Source organism: Peromyscus leucopus, chromosome 11 (genome assembly GCF_004664715.2).
Source record: "Peromyscus leucopus breed LL Stock chromosome 11, UCI_PerLeu_2.1, whole genome shotgun sequence".
NCBI lineage: Eukaryota > Metazoa > Chordata > Mammalia > Rodentia > Cricetidae > Peromyscus > Peromyscus leucopus.
Window position 1 is genome coordinate 56,290,089 of NC_051072.1, and position 11,155 is coordinate 56,301,243.

The following is an 11,155-nucleotide window of genomic DNA, read 5'->3' on the forward strand; positions in this document are numbered from 1 at the left end:
TCTTCCCCTCCTACCCACCCTACTTCATGTTCTTTGTCTTTAGTGAAAGAGAAAAGGATGGGGAGAAGAAAGAAGGGAGAGAGAGGGAGAAGCCACTGAAAACATGGAGCCCGTCACTCCTGAGTGTGAGGCCAGCCCTGGCCGGGGTTGGTGTGCCTAGTGTCACTCCAGTGAAGAATTTTCCCTCTCCCAGCAGCTCTCAGAGCTTCTTGGTTAGTGGTGAGCCTTTGCGTCCATTTCTCCTTCTCAGTGCTGGGATTTTGTCTAGCTTGAGCTTATGCAGGTCTTACTGGACTGTCACAGTCTTTGTGAGTTCATATGGACATCAGCCCTGCTGTGTCCAGGAAATGTCTTATCCTTAAAATCCTTCATCACCCCTGACTCTTACCATCTTTCTGCCCCTTCTTCCACATAGATCCTGAGCCTTGAGGGGAGAGGTGTGATAAAGACACCTCAATGCTGGCTGAGATAGTATTAATGAAAGCAAGAACCTGAGACTAGGTGGGTCATGGGCCCGAGGGGAAAACCTACCCCTGTTATTCTGCCAAATGAATGGAGCAGTAAAATGACTCCTAATGATAGACTACTGTACCCATAGATCAGTGTGTTGCTCAGCCTTCATTAGAGAAGCTTCTCATTGTAGGGGATGGTAATTAACACAGAGACCCGCAGCCCAGCAGCATGCAGTATCAGACTCTGAAGAAGGTGCCTTTCAAGGTAGCCACAGGTCTGTTTACAGACAGAACACATGTTCAAGCACATGCAGAGACATGCGTGAACTCCTTAGCAAGACAAACAAGAAATGTCAAAATGATGAAAAGAAAACATTTTTCTTCAGGTCGTTGTTACTAAAGACATATGAGCCATGAAGAAAATTGCTTCTGGACTAGAATGAAAGGCCACACCCAGAGACTTGTGTGGACTTTCTCGTCTGTTGGGCACTTTCCACCCTTTACAGGCTGCACTTTAAAGCCTAGCAGAGCTGTCCATGCTCCTAGTCCCAGCTGCCCAGATTTGAAGCTGGAGAATAATTTGAGACAGGAGTTGGGACCACTTAGGGCAATACAGACCCTGTGTCTTTAAACAATAACAGAGTAAGTGGGGGTGGAGAATTGTCATTATTGTGACAGCGAATCCAGCAAGTAGGAACATCAGGACCAGTTTCCACCTGAGGCACATTGGGATGGCCAGACAGCCCTCCCCCAACCTTACTCTGTTTTCATGCTGCCTTTATTTATCATTTATTTAGTTGTTGATTTGTTTTGTTTAAGACAGGGTCTCTCTATGTAGCCCTAACTAGCCTGGCACTCACTGTATGACCAGGCGGGCTGCCCTGGAACTCAGCAGAGCTCCACCTGCCTCTGCTTCCTGAGATTAAAGGTGTGTGCCACCACACTTAGCTGCTGCTGCTTTTCACCAAGTGGGGATTGCCCTGAGGAGTCTCAAGGACCCTGAGAACACCCCTGACACTTGGTAAGATTAGAACCTGCCCCAAGACATAAGCTTCCACACTCACCAGTCTCCGGGATTCTGACCTACGTTTGTCAGGTATTTTTATGTCAGATACATCCAGGAATAGAAATCTGCTCTGCTTCCTCATGATAGCATTGAGTGAAGATACTAGATGTCTTCATAAATGCAACTCCACGGCTGTTTCTGTAGTATGGGAAAGTCTTGAGGATTTTTCTGTCAACATTTTGCTCTTGTCTGTTGTGACGGCCTTGCTGAGTACTCACTCATTCAGTAAGTACCCTTTGTCTGTGTGACTTGTAAATGAGACCTGTTTGTTCCCCCTGGCTTTTCGTGGAATGACATCTCAGAAAGCATGGCTAGAAATGAGATGTATTTGACAAGGACACTTCCTCTACAGCTTGCTTGCCTGTGAAACAAATGGACATCTGCTTTGCGAGGGGCGCTGTGCCCGTTGCTTGGCAGTCGGAGAGGAGAGCAAAGCAGAAAGGTTCAGTGATGGAACCTGCTGTGCTCACAGCTGGAGCTCAGGTGTCTGGCACATCTGTCAGGAGGTAGAGGGTTCTTTGTTTTGGTTTGGTTTGGTTTTGGTTTTTTGAGACAGGGTTTCTCCGAGTAATTTTGGTGCCTGTGGATCTCACTCTGTAGACCAGGCTGGCCTCAAACTCACAGAGATCCGCCTGGCTCTGCCTCCCAGTGCTGGGATTCAAGGCGTGCGCCACCACCCCCCGGCAGGTAGAGTTCTGGATCATATTTCTGCTGCAGTTTTCCTTTCTAACTTACCTGCCTTGCCTCTCTAAAATATCAGTTAGAACTCACTTTTTGTTTCTTTCTTTTTTGTTACTGTTGTTTTGGAAAATGTCTTATGTAGCCCAGGATAGTCTCAAACTTGGTATCTAAGGACAGTCTGCCTCCACCTCCCGAGTTCTAGGGTTCTAGGCATGTGCTGTCCTATCAGTCTCTGTGTGGTACTGGGTATCAAACCCGGGGCTTCATCCATGCTGGAGAAACATTCTGTCAATTGAGTTACAGTTCTGACTCTGTGCAGATGCTTCGTAGCTACGGGTCTTACATTTTCTCTCCGGCTTTCCCTGATGCTTACACCTCTTGTTGTCCTTGTAAGTCACACATCACACTTTTGCAGGCGTCTTATTCATGGACCGTGTATTAGCCCCAATTTAAAGAAAACTAAAACAATTACAGATTTCAATGGTTCAATGAAAGTAATTGTTCATATGCAGAACTCAAGTCCCTTTAATTTAAATAACATCTTAGTTTGAAAGCACATACTGGTAGTCACAGTCCTTGAAAGGCTGAAGCAGGATTGCAAATTTGAGGCCAGCCTAGGATACATAGCAAAACCTGTCCTAAAACAAAATAGTAGAAGCTGGGCTTGATGTGCACTCCTTTAATCCCAGCACTCGGGAGGCAGAGGCAGGCGGATCTCTGTGAGTTCGAGGCCAGCCTGGTCTACAGAGTGAGACCTTGTCTCAAATAATATAACAAATGAACAAAACAGTATGGGCTCAACAGTTAAGAGCCCGTGTGCTTGCAGAGGACCCAGGTTCAATTCCCAGCACCCACATGGCTGCTCACAACCTTGCATTACTCAGTTTCAGGGAATCCGACATCCTCTTCTGACTGCCACAGACACCAGACACACGCATAGTGGACAGACAGTGCACACGGAACACTCACACACATGAAATAAACCTTTAAGACCCAAGGCCAGCCTGGTCTACAGAGTTAGAGCAAAGACAGCCAGGGCTACATAGAAAAACCCTGTCTCGAAAACATAAACAAGCCAGCAGCAAACTGATAACCCAGGCCTTAGGAGACAGTTTTGCTCCTGGAAACTCATCCCTAGCTCTGAGGGAGCTCCCTGGGATGGACTTTGCTGTTGGTTCTAGATGGCTAGGCAGAGTTGGCTCTGTAGAAGCTAAGGCTTCTCCCAGTCGGTCTAACCATTAAACACGAGTGCAAGTTAGATCTTGAAGAAGGCTGAGCGCACTCAGTCCCTGCCAGACCACAGTCGGTAAATGATTACTAAAGTTCCTGCTTTGTGCTGGGTGCGCAGCTGTAAGGGCCTCCTGGGTCAGGTGGCTTTCTCTCTTGTGTCAAGTGTGATTTAAATAGAAAATCACCATTGAACCTTCCCCTGCCCCCAAGACAGGGTTTCTCTGTATAGCCCTGGCTGTCCTGGAACTCGCTCTGTAGACCAGGCTGGCCTCGAACTCAACAGATTCACCTGCCTCTACCTCCCAAATGCTGGAATAGAAGGAAGAGAGACAACATGAGTTGATGGGTGGCTGCTGTGGGGCATGTCACAATCTCTGACACAGGCCTCCCTTCTCTCTCTCTCTCTCTCTCTCTCTCTCTCTCTCTCTCTCTCTCTCTCTCTCTCTCTCTCTCTCTCTCTCTCTCTCTCTCTCTCTCGACCGAGTTTCTTCATACAGTCCTAACCATCCTGGAACTCACTCTGTAGATGAAGTTGACCTTGAACTCACAGAGATCCTGCTGCTTCTGCCTCCCCAGTGCTGGGGTTTAAGGCGTGCGCCACTATGCCCAGTTCATTGAAGCCATTTCTAAGAGTCCAATGCTGTGACTTTCAATGCTTTTCTGGTGTTATTATCACCACTGTCTATTTACCTTTGTGTCCTCCCTGACGAGATACCGTATGCCTCTGTGTGTTTCTGTTCTAGGTCCTTGGTTGCATGCAGTCACACTGTTTGTCTTTGGGGTCTGGCTCGTGTCACTTGGCATGATGTTCTCCAGGTCCATTCCTATTGTGGCATGTCTCGGCGGGACTCCATTGCTTCTTGAGACTGATAAGAGTCTGTTGTGTAGTTATTAGCTCTACTTCACTTATCCAGTCATTTGTTGATGGATGCTGGGGTGTTTCTGTCATTGTGAACATTTGTGTACAAGAGTCTGAGTCTCTGTGGCACATTTTCGGGGGCTATATACCTAGGATAGAAATAGGAATTTCATGTGATAATTCTAGGTGTAACTTTTTTGAAGAACAAGCAAAAGATTAGGTTTGAATTGGGTAAATGCAAAAAAGGCTGTAGGATAAAGTGTGAGCTTGCAGGGAAATTAGAGTTCCCAGACTGGGGTTTTGTAGTTGGTTCATATGTGACCCATGTGCCTTTTTTTAAAGTGTGTGTGCACGTCATGTGGAGGTCAGGGACAACTTGTGAGTTGGTTCTCCCCTTTCACGGCGAGGCTGTCAGGCTTGCACTGCGAGCACCAGCCAGTCCACATGCCTTTACACATTCTTTCCTAAGACAATTATCGTGCGCCAGCTGTGGCCCAGGCTCTGTCCTGGAATAGAAACTACAGAAAGAGGGCCACAGTTGAGTACAAGACCAAGTTATTTATACTGTGAGTGCTGTGGGAAAAGAGGACTCTTGATCGGACATCCCAGGGAAGGAGGGGGAAGGGCTTTTCCCCAGCTCTTGCTGCAGGAACAAGAGTTTGTCAGTTCTAGGCCTCAAAGAATGACTGAGAGTGAGTGTATCACATGCAAAGACTCAGACGGAAAAGCACAGGGGCCGTTTAGATTAGAGCGGGGAGTGTGGAGGAAGCCTAGGGCGTGGCCAACAAGGCACTTCGCAACCCTGTAGTTCATTCTGTGGTAAGGGAGAGAGTGAGGGGTTTTGTTGTCAAGAAGTAATGCATAAAACCAGACCAGATAGTTATGTGAATGACAATAACCACTGCTGAGGGACTGTTGACAGCTGTGGCGTTGGGGACGATAACTATGCAGTGATGTGTTGGAAGAGTCTTTAGGAGGGAGAGCAGGATTTCCAACTCCTTCAGGTGACTTGGGAGAATGCGTCTTGAATGCAGGCTGAGTTCAACATGACCCGAAGCAAAGACCCGCCGGGATTAGTCTCTGTCTCTCCTTTGTGAAAGGGTGGGGTTGGTGGGAGGGAGGGAGGGAGGGAGGGAGGAAGTCACTACTGGAGTCAATGAGTTTCCTTTTGAATGAATTTAGTGTGCGTGGAAAAATACCCAAGTGAAACTTTTGAGTCTAGGTGTGAAACTTAGTGGAAAAAACAGAAGCTGAAAATAGCTGCTTGGGAATTGTCGCTGTGTGTGTGTGTGTGGTACAGTTGAGGGCCTGAAGATCCGGAGACTGCAAAGTGAAAGGGAGACTCCAGGCCAGATGCAGCTTGAAGAAGAAGAGTGACGAGGGGTGGGTCAGCCAGAATCGGGGGCCTTCTGGGAGCCTAGCGTGGAGTTTGAGAAAGCCATAATTCACGTGAAAATACAGCCACAAATCAACTCATATCTCAGGGTGGTGGCTTAAAATGTGTTCTGTTGAGATCCTTTATTTGATATTTTAGGCTTAAAGTAATAAAAAAAAACCAACAAACTGAAATATGCTACTTTAGCAAACTCAGATTCACTTTGTATAACATTTAAAAACATTGAAGTCCAGGTTAAGTGTTTCTTCCTGGAATAGGAAGGCAGGTTGGTAAAGGATTGCTGCTGGTTTCTGTAGGAACTGGGACTTTGTCAGTGTGCCAGCTGTATTGGAACACAGAAATGATATGTGCAGGTGACGCTGTCTTCTAGACACCCATTTTAATAATTTTAATAAAAACGACTTTATTTCCTTCAGTGGTATGCTGATTAAACACTCCGGACCGTTGTGTGTGTATGTATTGGACTTCATGTTGTCCCGGGGGTGGCTGCTGGGGCCGCAGCCAGGAGAGCTAGCTGCTGCCGCCTGTGGCTCCCCTGCCTTGGTGGGGTTAAGTTCTTGGGGCTTAAGTTCCATGCCTTTCGGTTTGTGAATTTGACAATGAATTCATGACTAGGATCGAGTAATTGTACATTTGCATTGCTTTAGAAAGTTTACGTTTCTGTTACCCTAGCTACTCCTCTTTCTTACTAATTCATAAGCATAACTATTTACAAATTATTCTCTCATAGAAATAATCTCAAATGGTATCAACAAATACTATTCTTTGTACTTGGTTCTAGTCTGCTGTGGTATTTGAGTTTTATTTCTAGTTTGAGTTACGTTTCAAATTAGTTTGAATTTATTGCGTAGACATTCTGTGTCACTTGGACAACAGATTGAGCATGTTTGACATGGCAGGAAGGGAAAAGGAGCCACCGGTATTCACAGTTTGCTTAAAATATCCTATCAAATTTTCAAGTCAACTTCGGAATTGTCAAATAAACAATAACTTTGAAGTCACTCGTGTTCATCTTTTTCTGTTTCATTAATCTCGGTCTCCCATAGAACCTTGATTTTAAGGTGTGCTGGTGCGGTGACTCCCAGTGCTGTGTGTCTGGGTATAGATGCACAGCTGCAGCTTCGTGATGTCCGGCCAGCTCAACACAGCATCTTCACAGCAGTTTTGTGACCAAAGTGTTTTCGTCCCTTCCACTTCTAAGATGGGGAGTTGGGAACACAGGCCTTCCTTCCACTGCGTTGTGCCCACCTGTGATAGCATGCTTGAACCGTGCCATACAAATCCTTCTTTAAAAAGCAGCATAAGAATTTATCAGTATGTAACACTTATCAGCCTGTCAAGAGGAATCAGCTGGCTGCTTTTCCATCCCATATGCTGTTGTGTATCTGATTCCCTTCCTCTCTCCTTTTTCAAAAAAAGGAAATTTGTCTTAATTATACAGTGGTTCCTATGTGCTTTCAAAAAAAAAAAAAAAAAAAACAACTTTTATTATTGTGTGGGGTTTGGTGCATGTGTGGAGTCAGTTCTGCCTCTGTGGATTCTGGAGCCCGGCCTCAAGTGAAACCCTGGTAACCCCCCTGGACCATCTCATCGAACCCATGTGCTTTCTTTCCAGTTGGAAATACAGATAAAGCAAAAGTCACTGTGACTCTCCTTTCATCTTTTGACGACATTGCTGTGATGCATTGGATGTCATTCAGTGTGTCATATGCTTGTACACACAGTGTGTATATAGTTACTGAGACCTCTAGTTTGTGGGATGAATTGTATCATAAGGTATGGGGTTTTCCCCCTATGGTTTCCTTGTTTTAGGCTACTAGGTGTGTCCAAATTGGTACATACAAATCTGTCTTACTCTTTTTCTCTTCTTCATAGAGTTCTTTGTTTTGGACATCAGATTAGATATTTCTGCATTTTTTTTCCTTACCTGCAGAGTGCTTGTTAAGTTTTAGGAGTATTCAGAATTAGTTAGTACCCAGTTACCAAATATCCCACAGTGCCTCTAAAACCTCATAATCAATAGAAGGCATGAACTCTGGAAAGAACATTACTGAAAGCTAAAGAAATAAATGTTGGACTTCCCTTGATGAAACTCCTAAATGACAGCACTGTCCAGCAACAGCTGCTTGACAGAGTACTTCATCAGTGGCTTGACTCACTGGGCATACTGCCTGCCTTAGGAGAAAGGACTGTCACTGTTGAGCTTTGCCTGGTGATCAGGTCTGACGACTGTAGTACAGTGCCACCATCTCCTTCCAGCTCTACGCGGGCTCTGGAGATCACACTAAGAGCTGCAGGCTTTGGGCAAGGCACTGTTAACCCACCGAACCAAAGTCTGTTTGCAAGTTCCTAAGTGTTTACACTGCCTTTTAAAAAAGTATTTGCAGCCCATGGCTCAAGCATGCCGCCCGCCATGGGTGAGCCCAGTGCAATATTTTCCTTTGCTCCTCACGAGGCCAGTCCCCTAGTCCTGGAGACACGAGGGGTTCCCGTGAAAAAGCATAAGACACGTAGTTTACAGCCTTGATTTACAATATTTATTTATAGTCTTTAAACAGGAGGATGGGACACAATGGAGAGAAAGAGGAAAATGCTAGGGCTGTGGTAGATCAGGACAGTGTCTACCCCTCGGGTCAGGAGCCTCTGGTCACCTCCTTCACTCTGCCTCTGGTGGCGTCTGGTGACAGCCGGCTGGTAACCCATCATTTCCTGAACACCTCTGAGGTCCTCCCATCAGGAGGATACAGAAGCCACGGGAGGGAGCCAGGCAGCCGCCTGACTTCCGCGCTGCACGGCGGCGAGGGATGCACATGGGGAGGGGGCAGTATTGAAGCAGGGTGTCAAAGGGGGGTGCTTGCCCCCCGGAAAGTCAAGTGATGGGGGAAAATGAGAACACATGCCGCTTCGGTCCTGAGGCCCAGCACGGAGAAGGAATCCAGACTGCAGGCTTGTCCTCGGCCGCCCCCCTTTCCCAAGCGGAGAATCAGTGAGACCCTGGAGTAACGGGGCTGCAGGTGCGCTAAAGAGAAAGTAAGTAGCCATTGGACTGCACGTTTCTGCAAGGTCAGATTCAGGAAGGCTTTCAAACGGCAAACAGCTGACCAAAACAGGGGGCGGTCACGAGGTGAGTGACAGGGAGGCGTTGGGCGTGTGTGTTGCTGCTTCTTGCCTGGCATTTGTTTTTCCTTTTTCTCCTCCACCCCCACCCCCAATCCAGTACCCACAAAAGCTGTCCAGTTCGGGGACTGCCAGGACTGAGTGGTTCCTCCAGGACCCTAGAGGTTAGTTCTCCACGTTTGAGTTTTCATGTCAACTGAGGTTTTTGTTGTTTTTTTGTTTTGTTTTGTTTGTTTTTTTTTTTTTTTTTTTTTTTTTTTTGAAAACTTGACAGCTGTGTGATGAGGCCAGGCAGCAGAGAGGGCAAGTGTGTTTGGGAAGACACTAGGGAGGAGCCCAGCCAGAGGCCCCCCCCCCCAGACTTCAAAGATACATAGTAAAGCAGAGTGCCTTGGGTCGACTTGACCTCCACAGTGATTCTCCATGGAGAAGAGATGGTATTACACACACACACACACACACACACACACACACACACACACACACACACACAGTGCCAGAGTTCAGCTTTGGAATGCCCTTGCTCAGCCCTTCACAGCAGGGCTGGAGTAGCCTCTGTGCCTAGACAGATCAGGTCACCAGGGTGGGTCTAGGACATGAATGTGAACATTAAGTGAGAACATTAGGTGAGAACGTTAGGTGCGTTCTTGCCCATGGCAGCGTGGATGGGGCCCACCGCATGCCCAGCCTCCCACCAAGAACCTTCACCCTGACGTGGAATTAGATAAATGCCAGAGAAGGTAGAGAAGAAAGCCTAAGTACTGGGCTAACAAAAGCTGTTTTCCTCTGCTGGGCAGAATACATGTTTTTAAAAGATTTTATATTATTGTTGTTGGGGTAAGAAGAGCCTGTTCATGTGAAGGTCAGAGGAAAAATTTGTGCTCGCTCCTTCTAACTTGATGTGGATTCCAGGGATGAGCTAGGTGGTACACTTGCGCATGTGAAGACATGTTTAGACATTCTCTGTGTTTCCTAGCTGAGGCCTGAGGAAGTGTACCTGCTGCCACGAGCTTGTAGGGGACAGGCTGCTGGGCAGACGTCTCTAGCCTTGGCCCCCGCTGAAGGCGAGTTCTGGGCCACAGGACTTGGTGCTACCTGCATCCCCAGAGGTCTTGCTGATCTGATGCCTCCACAGGGGAGCAACGGGAGAAACTGACTCAGGGTTGCCAGAAAAGGATGGCTGGCACAGCCATGACAGAGCCAGAGAGTGAAGAGAAGACTGGAGCCCTTGAAAGCCCCGATAGTGAACCCTGTGCAAGGAGGAAGGAGTTAGAAAGGACACTGAAGGACAGTCCAGCATGGCCTGAGAGGGTGGGTGACACCATACATCTGGTTCTGAACTTCCAGGTGGGAACATTCAACATAAGGGAGTTTGAGTGGTAGGTGTTTCAGTTCTTTGTAAAATCTCTTGATTGGTTTTTTTTTTTTTTTTTTTTTTTTTTTTTTTGCTATTAAATCAAAACTCAAGGCCGAATTGTGACTGTGGAGATGCCAGGATTCTGACACCCCCAGGATTAATGTTCGGGTATTCTTGGTGGCCTTGGTGGCTCCACTGCCACTGCAGGGAAGAGTGTGTGGTTCATATCAAGGAATGTTGCTGCAGGCTTTGTGGATCTGCTGTGGGAAATGTTTTCAGTACAATGCCTAATTTCCCCTGTAAGGAAAGATCCTCATCTCATCATTTTCTGAGGTAAGGGCTGGATGAGCTTGATCTTCCGAGGTAAGGGCTAGGTGAGCTTGTTCTTCTGAGGTAAGGTGGGTGAGCTTGTTCTTCTGAGGTAAGGGCTGGGTGAGCTTGTTCTTCTGAGGTAAGGTGGGTGAGCTTGTTCTTCTGAGGTAAGGGCTAGGTAGGTAAGCTTGCTCTATTGAGCCATTGCCCCTTCTAGGCAATGAGAATTCCATAAACATACCGAATCTTCCATCACTCTGCCTGATCCAAGTTCAAGACTAGTTTTTGAAGCCAGGCGGTGGTGGGAGCACTTGGGAGGTAGAGACAGGCAAATCTCTGAGTTCAAGGCCATTCTGATCTACATAGTGAGTTCTAGGACAGCCAGGGCTACATAGTCATATGTTGAGAGAGAGAGGGGGGGAGGGAGCGAGGGAGGGAGGGAAAGAAAGAAAAGAAACACAACAACAACAAAACAAAAACAGGAGGGTTTGAGTTTAATTGCTGTAGTGCATCTGACAGCTCTGAGATTTTGTTTTCTTACATTTTTGTTTTCCCTCTTGAACCTTGTTTTTCTTCTATTTCTTTTTAACATTTTTTGTAACTAAAAAGAAGTAAATTATTATATCCACTATCAATTTCCTTGTATTCCAACTTTCCCCAGACGCTCTCAGCTTCATGAGATTTG